The sequence below is a fragment of the Cupressus sempervirens genome, chromosome 2 (assembly GCF_028749045.1).
Source record: "Cupressus sempervirens isolate cs-2001-9-10 chromosome 2, ASM2874904v1, whole genome shotgun sequence".
In the NCBI taxonomy this organism is placed as follows: Eukaryota; Viridiplantae; Streptophyta; class Pinopsida; order Cupressales; family Cupressaceae; genus Cupressus; species Cupressus sempervirens.
Window position 1 is genome coordinate 350244811 of NC_143119.1, and position 12617 is coordinate 350257427.

Consider the following 12617-nt stretch of genomic DNA (forward strand, 5'->3'; position numbering starts at 1 on the left):
CTTCACAAATAGAAGGCCCTTTAGGGTTATAACAAAGAGAATAGATCAAAAACAAAGTGAAAAAAACAAGTGATTTTTTTTAAAATTTCAACTTCCCTTTTTACATGCCGCGAGCGATTCATAGCCGATTTTTTAAGGCGATTTTGGCGATTTTTACATGAATCGCCTGAATCGGCGATTCAGGGGATTCATGGCCCAAAAATCGGCGATACCGATTCACGATTCAGAAAAAGTCGCGCAGGATGAATCGGGTCACGGAATCGCCGATTCAGGCGTTTTTTGGGCGATTCTTGTTACTATGCTATAAATGATAACACTAAGTCTTTGGATACAATTTCATAACTCCTAAGACTAAGCATTCCGCACATGATATATTGACCCATTAGTTATAAGCAAATTCAAATTTCCCTCTTTCCCTCTTATTTGCATTTAAGAAATAACAAAATTATTAAAATGACTTATAAATGTCATCTAATACTTATGTTTTACAATATTGAACCTATGCAAAAAAAAAAAAACTTAAAACTTAAACTTCCCCCTTCCCAAAACCCACGGCATACTAAAAAAAAAAAAGGTAAAACCGTCCAAAGCTATCAGACTTCAATGTTTATCAAATATAATTGAGGGTATTATATTTCATTTGATAACCCTAAAATCCTTCATTCCATATTTTCAACTTTTGAAGAGCTCGAGAATGAATGTGAAGGGTTTTTGGTTTCTACATTTTCTCTTTAGCCGCCATTGTTTAGATCTTATTCTGCTCCATCTTTCACATTTTCTGTATTCTGTAAGTCTTCTAAGGGAATGGGTGATTTCTTTGTGACTGGAGACATCTGGGGTTTAAGCCGCCATGACTTGGAAGAAGAATATTTAAATATTTTGGCTGCGATTTTGCTTACTACTGTCGACATTAATGAAGGTATTTGATGTCTATTGCCGCCACTTTTAGAAACAAACAATGTTTGTTCTGCAGTCATTCTAGTTTTTATTTTATTTTGCATCTCTAACCCTACTGCTGGAAATATGGGTTTCGATTATCATATGCCATTATAAATGGAAGTTCATTTTTTTCTGTTGTTGTTACCATATTTCTTGTGTGAGCTCTTCGATTTTTGGACAGATCTGAGCGAGGTTTACATATTGGAAGTCTGCTGTGATATCTACAATTTTGCTTTGAATTTGAGATTTTCTTGCTCACATTTGATGGCCCTGGACGTTGGAGTACTGAGACATTACCTTTCTCTATCTCTTTTGCATTATGAAGTCTTATTTCTTCATTCTGATCTAAATACCCCATTCCTTCAAAACCCCAAAATAGTTTTCTTACCCTGCCATTTGAATTTGCTGTGATTTTGGCAAATTCTTGCTTGATTTGAGCCAACCATCAGAATATATGCATATTGACTTACTTATTTCTGATATGGGTATCCTAAAAATATCTTTATTGGCAAGGGTTTTAAAGCATATTACCTTTGCATCAGCTGGATATCTGAGTAGTCACTTCTGAAATTTCATTCCATCTGTGACTGTTACTTGTTCTTCTTCAATCGTTATACTGTGAAATTCGTTACAACCTGCTGCTTGAAGTTATGTAGTTTCTTGGAAATCTGAAGTTATTAATTCAACAGCATCCTATCCTGTAGCTTATTATTCATTTGATATCTTAGTCTTTTATTGAGATCTAGAATATCTTTTGCTCGGGTATATGCCTCAGACTTGAATCTTCTCTGTTTGACTTATGGATTGCTTGTTGAAAATAATAGCTTCTTCGGTGGCTGCCTGTACTAAGATCTGCAAGAGAAAAATATTTGATATTTGTCTTCACTATTGTTGTTGTTTCCTGTGCTTGCACATTGTTATCACATTCTCTGTCCTATTAATGAAATTTGTTTACAAGGTTTGAGCACAGGCTCGTGACACATATAAACAAACCTCTATCCTCTTGAAACCAATATCATAAATCTTCTCAGCATCAACAGTTACAATATCATTTGGTAATATGAGATAAAAGGTTTCGAGTATCAAACTGTCCCTTTAAATCTCATGCTGATTTAAAACATACTGCAATTGGTTTTATTATAAAAGGTTTCAATGTTAAGAATAACACATCCCTTTAATATAATATATTTCTGTTTGTTCTTTGATATAGATTCAGAACCAGGGAAAGACAGCATATGTGTGGGGGTAATCATTGTAGGTATTCAGTCATTGATTAGATCTTTCAAGATCTAACCCAACTCTCTTCCTTATGCAGGGAAATGATGACCGGAATCTGGCAGATAAGAAGCTGGACCAGGAGCAGCATCAAGGATCATTTAACCAGTCAAAAGCTGAAAAGGCAATGACTGATTACCTATAACCTTACCTTCACATATGTTTTATTTTTTTATATTCTGAATACATATGAAAGGCAGCAGTTAAACTCACGGCTTATGTGAGATCCTTCACTTTCAGCATTTCAATTTATTTCATTCTTCTGTAAATATCAGTTGTATATTCGAAAAATAAGTAATACAAGGAGATTTCTATTCCTTTGTAAATATCAGTTGAAAAGTGTTTTTCAGCAACTTTGAATATAAATTTGATTTTCAGAACTGAATTTTAACATGAGTTAAAATTAAGTAACAGTATCAATCTTTCAGTAAATCCAATTTTTCACAATCGATCTAAGCATATTGAAATACCTTATCATTATATTAGGGATATGGTAGATCGAGATGTTTTCAAACTAGAATACATAAGTACCAATGAACAGACAACAAATGTATTTACCAAACCTCTGTTAGTTTAGTTAGCTTTGGACAGCTGTTCATCCATATGCTATTATTTAGCAAGTAATTGTTTTGCTAACTAATTGGTTAGATTAGAAACAAATATTTGTTAATTAATTGACCACTTTTGGAAACAACTAGAAACCAAGTTGGTTAGGGTTGTTAAGTTGTTTTAATCTCGACTGTTGATTGAGAATCAATCTCGCCCATTGGTTTCCCAACAGGAGTAGTATAAAAGGAGGTCGGGGGGGCATTTGGAAGGATAAGAAAGAAGTTTGGAGCAACATTTACAGTACTAGCAAATGAGTTTGTAAGTTTGCAGTGTTAGCAAAAAATCTTGTAGTGTTAGCAAAGGTGCAGTGTTAGCATGGGAATAGCAGTGGGGAATATCAGCAGGAGAAATTAGGAGGTTGTCGGAGTTCTGCCAATGAAAGGCAAGGAATTTTGTATCTCTTGATTAGCTAAAGTTTAATATAATTCCTCATCTGTAGAACTGGTTTTCCCTTAGGGGTTTTTCCAATGACAATTTGTCCAAAAATATTGTGTTCATTTGTTCTTTGACAATAATCTTTAAAGATAGGAGATTAATAATCAGTGACTACAATAGTTGATTTTTCACATGGTATCAGAGCATTGTTAAGGGTAGAAGAGTTTTGTCCTAGGAAAGAAATTTTGATCTCTTTAGATTTATTATTGCTTTAATCCCTTAAGATGGCTTTAGCTAGTTTGAGAGATCATGATAGATTGGATGGTGCCTCGAATTTTGGTGTCTGGAAGGCCAGAATTTTTTTATTGTTGGAAGCGAATGGTATCAAGAATTATGCTACCAGTGATGTACATGTGACAATAGATGCAACACAGCTTGTAGCATATAAGAAGGACAATGCCAAGGCGAGGAGGATTATCCTTGATGGTGTCAAGGATCATATTGTTCCACATATCGCAGAGCTAATTACGGCGAAGAAGATGTGGGACGTCATTCTAAATCTGTATCAGAATGCTACCACCAACAGGAAGTTGATTCTCAAAGAGAAGCTAAAGAATACCCGGATGAACCAGCGAGAAGATGTCACAAGTTACCTCACTAGGCTCAGACTTGTCAAGGACTAGTTAGCAACTGTTGGAGATAGCCCTAGCAATGATGAGCTAGTGAGAATAGCCTTAAATGGGTTTACCAAACAATGGAGTGTCTTTGTTCAAGTTGTCAGTGGACGAGATACTTTACCGAGTTGGGATCGACTATGGATTGATTTCACTCAAGAGGAGTTTAGACTAAGTCTTGTCAATGGGGCCAACAAGAGTCAAAAAATGAGGTGGAACAAGAGAATGTTGCCCTAGTAGGGAAAGGGAAAGCAAAGAAGGGATCTAGCAAAGGATCAAATTCACAAAGTGAGAAGAAGAAGAAGGACCTTTCTAAGGTCAAGTGCTTTGGATGTCACTAGTTTGGCCACTATGTCAATGATTGCCCAGAGAGGAAGAAGGGTAAGAAGCAGGTGGCAGCTTCAGTGCGGAAGAACTCTCTAATAGAATAGAAGATGAGTTTGCACTCATAGCTTGTATGGTTAGCTCAACCTCACAGTGTGTTTGGTATATAGAGAGTGGGGCATCATTTCACATGATAGGAGTTAGAGAGTATTCTACAATTACAAGGAGGAGGACACCAACATCCAGATTTCTATGTGAAACTTGTCCAAACTCAACCTAGTTGGTAAAGGGACTGTTCAGTTTCAGAGGGAGAATGGAAAGATAATTCCACTTCATGATGTGTTGCATGTGTCAGGCTTAGGTATGAATTTGATTTATGTCTTTGTTCTTCAAGATAGGGGGTATAATGTACTCTTTAGAGGGACAAATGTGTTGATTAAGCACAAGGATTGGAAATCACCTATAACTATTGGAGTTAGTAGTGGTCGCCTTTATAGATTGCAGTTTGATACTCCTAAGGCACTCACGAGCAGCAGTAATCCTAGAGATCTTGGAGAGCTATGGCATAGGAGGATGGGCCATATTCATCATGGAGCACTTAGATTGCTTCGTGAGATGGTGACAGATGTTCCAGAGGTGAGCAAAGAGCATGATGATGTATGTAAGGGATGTGTGTTGAGGAAATTCAAAGAGCATGATGATGTATGTAAGGGATGTGTGTTGGGGAAATTCGCGAAAGCATCTTTTCCAAGGAGTGACACCAGATCTAAGGGTGTTCTTGATCTAGTACATTCAGATGTTTGTTGACCAATGTTGACGAAATCTCTTAGAGGATATGAGTACTATGTTACTTTTATTGATGATTTCTCTAAAAAGCCCTAGATATACTTCTTGAAGACTAAGGATGAGGTTTTCAATCGATTTCAAGAGTTCAAGGCTCTTGCAGAGAATTTGATAGGAAGGAAGATCAAGGTTCTTTGGTTAGACAATGGAGGCGAGTATAAAGGAAATGTCTTCCAGGAGTTTTGTACCGGAGAAGGAATCAATAGAGAATGGATTGTTTCTTACATTCCACAGCAGAATGGAGTTGTTGAGAGGAAGAACCGTTCTATATCGAAGGTAGCAAGAGCTATGCTACATGACCAAGACATGCCCCATTACTTATGGGCAGAGGCGTGTAATACAGCACTCTACATCCAAAATAGAGTTCCACACAAGGTGCTAGGGAAGATGACACCAGAGGAGGCTTTCATAGGGAAGAAGCCAAATGTTGGTCACTTCAGGATATTCGGGAGTTTGGCGTATTGTCATATTCCTAGAGATACACGTACAAAGTTAGATCAAACTGCAGAGAGGGGGTACTTTGTTGGATACAGTGAGACCTCAAAAGTATATAGGATTTTCATTCCAGCGACTAAAAGAATTATTGTCGGACATGATGTCAAGTTCATGGAGGACAAGGCATTCAGGAGATCCAAAGATTTGCCAGCAGATGATCAGAGTGAGCAGCCAACAGAAGCTCCAAGACCAAGTCAAGGGCAGCAAAGCTCAAATGCAATTACCAGTACGAGTATAGACTCAAGTAGTGAAGATTCACAGAGTATGGAGCAACAGGTGCAATAGGAAATGCATCTAGAGGACTTAGAGGTTGACATTTCATCCTCTACAGTTGGCAACAGGAACCATGAGATTTTAGACAAACAAAGGGATACTCAAGAGTTTGTGGGAGCTCCTAGGAAGAGTACTAGACAGCGTAGACAAACAGCCAAGTTTGATAACTATGTGGCATTAGTTAGTCAATTGGTAGATAGTGAGCCTTCTAGCTATCAGGAAGCTACAAAACATTAGGTATGGCAAGATGCTATGATTGAGGAATATTCCTCAATAATGCAGAATGATGTGTGGGAGGTAGTGCCTAGACCAACAGATAAGGCAGTAGTTGGATCACGCTGGATCTATAAGATAAAGCACGGTGCAGATGGTAGCACCGAGAAATACAAGGCAAGGTTCATGGCAAAGGGGTTCTCTCAGAAGGAGGGAATAGACTATGAGGAGACATTTGCTCCAATTGCCAGGTATACTTCTATACGAGCTGTAATCTCACTTGCAGCACAGATGGGATGGCAGATCCATCAAATGGATGTCAAGACAGCATTTCTTAATGGTGAGTTGAAGAAGGAGGTATATATAGAACAACCAGAAGGCTTTGTAGCACACAACAAAGAGACCCATGTGTGCAGATTGAAGAAAGCATTGTACGGACTCGAGCAAGCTCCTAGAGCGTGGTATGAGCACATTGATACATACTTGCAGAAAATGGGCTTTGTGAAGAGTGAAGCGGATGCTAACCTCTACTACTTGATGGTTGGGGGTGAGATTCTCATTCTTGTTCTTTATGTGGACGACCTGTTTCTTACAGGTTCACTAGGGCTCATAGTGGACTACAAGAGGAACCTTGCAGAAGAGTTCGAGATGAAGGATTTGGGACTTATGCACTACTTTCTAGGCATGGAAGTGTGGCAAACAGATGGAGAGATTTTTCTTGGTCAAGGAAAATACTGCATTGAAATCTTGAAGAGATTCGGGATGGAGGATTGCAAAGCCATGTCTACACCCATGATCATGAATTGGAGGAAGGTAGATACATCCAGGGAGAAGGATGTAGATCCCACTTTATACAGACAGTTGATTGGTTCGCTTATGTATTTGGTCAACACTAGGCCAGATATAGCATTTGCAGTTAACTCTCTTAGTCGGTTCATGGTTGAACCAAAGAGAATGCATTGGATAGCGGCCAAGCATGTATTGCGTTATTTGCGTGGTACAGTTGAGTATGGGATCAGATATGTTCGAGGTGAAGGTATCAGGTTGATAGGCTATACTAACGCAGATTGGGTAGGAAGTACAATGGACAAAAGGAGCACTTCAGGGTGTTGTTTCAGCTTGGGATCAGGAGTTGTTTCTTGGTTCAGCAGGAAGCAAAAGTCTGTGGCTCTGAGTTCAGCAAAAGCAGAATACATAGTAGCTAGCATGGCGACATGTGAAGCTATATGGCTTCGGAAGTTGTTAGGAGCTTTGTTTGGTCAGAAGTTTGAGACTACTGTGATACATTGTGATAATCAGAGTTGCATCAAGTTGTCTGAGAATCCAGTGTTTCATGATAGGTCTGAACATATAGATATCAGATATCACTTCATCAAAGATTGTGTACAACGGGGAGTTGTTCAACTACAGTACATACCTACAGAAGAGCAAGTAATAGACATTTTGACTAAGGCATTGGGGAAGGCAAAATTTATCTTCTTCAAAGATGAGTTAGGTGTCATGCAGAATAGCTTCCTCGCTAAGAGGGAGTGTTCGTTTAGTTAGCTTTGGACAATTGTTCGTCCATATGCTATTATTTAGCAAGTAATTGTTTTGCTAACTAATTGGTTAGATTAGAAACAAATATTTGTTAATTAATTAACCACTTTTGGAAACAACTAGAAACCGACTTGGTTAGGGTTGTTAAGTTGTTTTAATCTCGACAGTCGATTGAGAATCAATCTCGGCTGTTGGTTTTCCAATAGTAGTATAAAAGGAGGTCAAAGGGGCATTTGGAAGGACAAGAAAGAAGTTTGGAGCAACATTTGCAATACTAGCAAATGAGTTTGTAAGTTTGCAGTGTTAGCAAACAGTCTTGCGGTGTTAGCAAGGACGCACTGTTAGCGTGGGAAGAGCAGTGGGGAATATCAATGGAAGAAATTAGGAGGTTGTCGAAGTTCTGCCAATGAGAGACAAAGAATTTTGTATCTCTTGATTTGCTGAAACTTAATATAATTCCTCATCTGTAGAACTGGTTTTCCCTTAGGGGTTTTTCCAGGGACAATTTGTCTGAAAATATTGTGTTCATTGTGTCGCGCATTTATTTCTGTAGTTTATAAGTGAAGTTGTAATTGTGTTATTTTTTGATATTAGCTGGGAATTTGTTTTCAGCAGTTTAATAATCTTTTAAGATAGGAGATTAATAATTAGTGACTGCAATAGTTTATTTTTCACAACCTATTTCCAAGCCTAAATTGGAATATTTTAGAGGCAAGCTTGGTATTATTAAATTGTAATTGTAATACTGAAATTAAGTTTCAGTTTTGTTTATATATGCGTTTATGCTACTATTTATGGTTGCATCAGATATGTAATGAAAGGTGACGATCTTTCATTGACATATATTCAAAAGGTAACCATTGTAAGGTGACAATCTTACAAATGGTAGAACTGTTATCATGACTAATTCTATTGTTGTTCTAGATAACCAAGAGTCATTGATAACGAATGTATTATGATCAGACTTCATTTAGTTGTTGTCCCGGAGTGCCGGAGATCATAATACTTGTCATGATTGAGTTCATGACATTGTGATTTTGGTTATTTGATAAGCCACTAATTCAGAGTGTTATATTCAAATAACATGTTCTCCTAATAGGTATCATTTAAATTGATACCAGTGCACATATTAAGAGAACCTAAGAAATTTTGATATCTCACTTCTCCCTTCCTAAGAGCGAGTGTTAAAGTGTAGCTTCAGTAGAAGTGAAGTACGCTAAGTATAGGAATTTATTCAAATTCTGATAATCCTCATATACTTGATCAAATGTTTATATATACCTCAGCAGTTTCATATATATATATATATGAAATAGTATCTTGATATTCTATGAGGTTACCGATATAATGTATCGGACTTATAGATAAAACTAACTGCTTTAAGCAGTGACTAATTAGTAGTTCTTATAACATGGCCCACGTATCTATTTCATATTTATATTGTGCGATTTGCTGCTGAGAAAGATATCAATTCCGACGACGATATACTTTCTCCATCGGCAGTTTGCTAATACATTACAGTCTGCACATATTCATCATACTTCATAACAATGATTCCAATACTTCTGTTTTGGAAAATAAGGGTCTTCAAATATCATTACATCAGTGATTATTAAGAATCAGAGTTATTAAATATACATATAAGGATCTGATTCATTTCTGAATTCAGGCTTTTGACTTAGTAGAAATATACATATAATTCTCTATCAGGAATCCTAGGTTCTAACAGAAAAGAAAAACATACAGTTACAGTGGGCCGTCTGTTGGCGAATGAAAGCTGAGAAAGTAATGGTGATGATAATACCTCACAGGTTGCGGGAGTAGTAAATGAAGATTAGAACATGAATTCGGATGTTGATCGAAGACCTGATGAAGATGGCACATTGCATGACGAGGAGACCATGATGAGAAAAGGGTTGTTTGTTGTGAGTGAAGGAAAAGAAAGAAGATGAGCTACCTAAAGAAGTTGTAGTACCTGCAAGAGATGACAAAGAAGCTGTTGCAGTAGTGAAGGGTGAAGGGGATGTTGCAGCAGCTGAGATTACAGACACAATTCTAATTTTTCCTAAATTTTGTGAAGTGGAGAAGAACAGAAATGAGTTGGTCGTGGAGATTGAATATGTGCACAAGGAAGTTATAGGGAGTGCAATATATGTTACAAGTTTGTGTGAGGTAAGGTTTGTTTGTGCATAGAACATATTAAGGATGCTACAAGACATTGGAGGAGGTGGTCGATTTGCAATGGGCAAGATCCCATGGAAGATAGGAGAGGAGAGGATAGTGCCTTTGGCAAAGGACAGTCAATAGTGGAAGTGAATCCATGTGGGTGAAGAGGAAATTGGTGAATACTTTGGGAAGGAGGATGGCAAGTGTCCCAACTAAGTGTTGTTAGAGGTGGACGAAGAAGCGATCTCTATCTAAGTGATAGAGTTCACTGCAAGTTGTAGGTAGTCCAACTACATAACTCCATCTTGTGAGTTCTAGTCACAAAACTGTACCTACCCAGCATGTCTAATGTAAGAGCATCCAACGTGAATTGACAATAGACATCAACCAAAAAATTTCCTGTTTGTTTTGGCTTGGTTTCCAGTTTGTTTTGGTTTAGTGTTCTCATTGGGCAACTGTTCTTCATCTTTGCAAAGGCGCAACTATGAATATGGAGGGTGAAAAGGAAAATTTTAAAATGCTTATTACAAAGACATTGATTCATGGGGCAAGTTGCAACTGCTGCCTCATAAATTGGAGTTCTTTTGTGAAATACGATAGGCAACTGTGGAACAAAATGCATAAGGATGTCTTAAGAACTCTTCAACTATCTTAGCAGACATATATACAAATACTCTAGTCTATTACCAACCTATGCCAAAACAGGGGTTTTGGAACAAGGTATTGATACATATGCCAATGTAAATTGAAAGTTATGCTATTGGATGTAGTTATTATGACTACCTTGGAAGACATGTCAACAAACATGGAAACATGGAAGCATAGATGGGGTATATGAACTGTTTGACAGAATAACTCCAAGAAATAAGTGCATGGATTGCAATGATTGCAGGATATGCACAAAATGAATTTCCAGAAAAGTCTTTAGACGATGGTAGGTGTAACACCAAATTTCCCACCTGTTGCCAATGTCCAAGAAATGCTGAAGATGTTATTTGTGATAAGGCATGGCATAGGAAATGAGAGAAGTTGGGTGGGTAGCAGCACACAAAGGGAGACTCTCTGCAGAAAGAATAGAAAGAGGGGGTTGCAGAGGAGATTGAAGCGACTGGGAAGGTTGCAGAACAATTTCCACAAGGACTGGGTAGTGGGTGCCTAGTGAGTGTGGGGTCAAACCTTTAAACGTTACAGATTGAAGTGCAGTGTGTAGGACGATGCATGATTCACACTGAAAATCTGCAGAGATGCATTGGAGAATAAGGAACAAATGGCAATATCGTGCATAAGATAGAAAAACATGTTCAGACAAGATACAGAAGCCCAGAAAATGACAGTTGAAGAGATTTACAGTTTGAAGAGATATGATGGCAAAGGAGTGATATTTAGAATAGAAAAAGAATTAAACTAAAATCCTTCACTGTACAGACTGCTGTAAGTTGAAAGGCCATAGATGAGCACAACATGCATGTTTTAATTCATCCATGCAATCATGTTTATGGATGGTGTGGTTTGTTTTGGCGGAAAACAAAGTTTTGGCTGTTTGAATTTAAATGAAGGAACTGGTTTGGAGGGCGTCAGGAGTTCAGCAATTTTCTTGCACCCTTTCTTTTGAAAACTTTTGTTGCTAATCAAAAGTCATATTAGCATACTGCATCAAGTCAGAACTGCAAAGAAAGACTTATTTAATGATGGTGAGGATGACTTTTAGTGTCCTGTGGAGCAAACTGCTCTCTGGTGTAATGTTAAAGTGGGGGCATTCATACAAAAGAGAACAAAGTTTGAATCCTCAGGAAGAGATATGGTATCGCATGACTCAGAACACATCATCAATGTTAGTGGAATGCTAAAACTTGCATAAAAATGTGCAGAACAAATTCAATCCCACAATGCGATAAGGTGTTCCAAATTATCAGACACGCACACACCCAATAAAGCAGCCCACAGCTGCGAAAACTAAAACAAGACTAGATTACTTTCAACATTTTCCCATCTTACGATCTTTAAGTCACTTTCTCTGCATAACTTATATGGGAGGCTCAATAACTGAAAATAATTAGTGGTTGATGCACAGATGATTTGAGGAACACAAGGGACGTGAAATATTAAAAATATCACAAACCTACTTGAACATCACTACTCACTTCCATAAAAATACTCTATTTTGAAAAGTCAGTCTACTACCTTACAACAAGAATCACAATCTATGGAACAATGACCATAAAAATACTGCCTAACGTTACCCTAAGATTGTAATTATCACTTGAGGTTCGCAGCATCAAGCAAATGAAAAGAGAAACCAGCTGTCATTCATTGGGAACCATACCCTGGCTCCTCAACTCTGCTGGTTCAAACTGCTTGGTCGTATTTTCCTGGAAACCATTCTCTTAGCTGAAGAGATGAGGTTTTTTAATTTTTAAACAGCCCATTAATCACTGGTTAATCAATAAACCCTTGAGATATTTGTGGGTTATTTAATGGCCAATGCTTTTTTGATAACTTTTTCAAAGTACTTCCTCTACATGCTCATGAAGGCCAGTTTTTACCTGTATCTTTCAATTTTACATCTTTTCACTTTATAATCAAAAAAATTCAGAGAAAAGTGAACAATGGTTTTAAAGGATTTTCATCACCAGAAAATTAGAGCACCCCTCATTCATTGCTGGTTTTAGATCTCCACATTCCGTCTGACCTTTAGACTGACACAAAAGGCCCATAAAGGCCTTTGATTTTGTTGAAGTTTAAAGTTTATAATGCTTTTGCATCAGGGTTAAAGTTTCAAACTTGAAAGTCTAAAATTTAGATTAAAATTAAACATTAAATGATATGGGATATTGTTGCAGTTAAACCCTAGGCATAGAGATTGAATTTTAAATTTTAAGTTAAAACACTAAA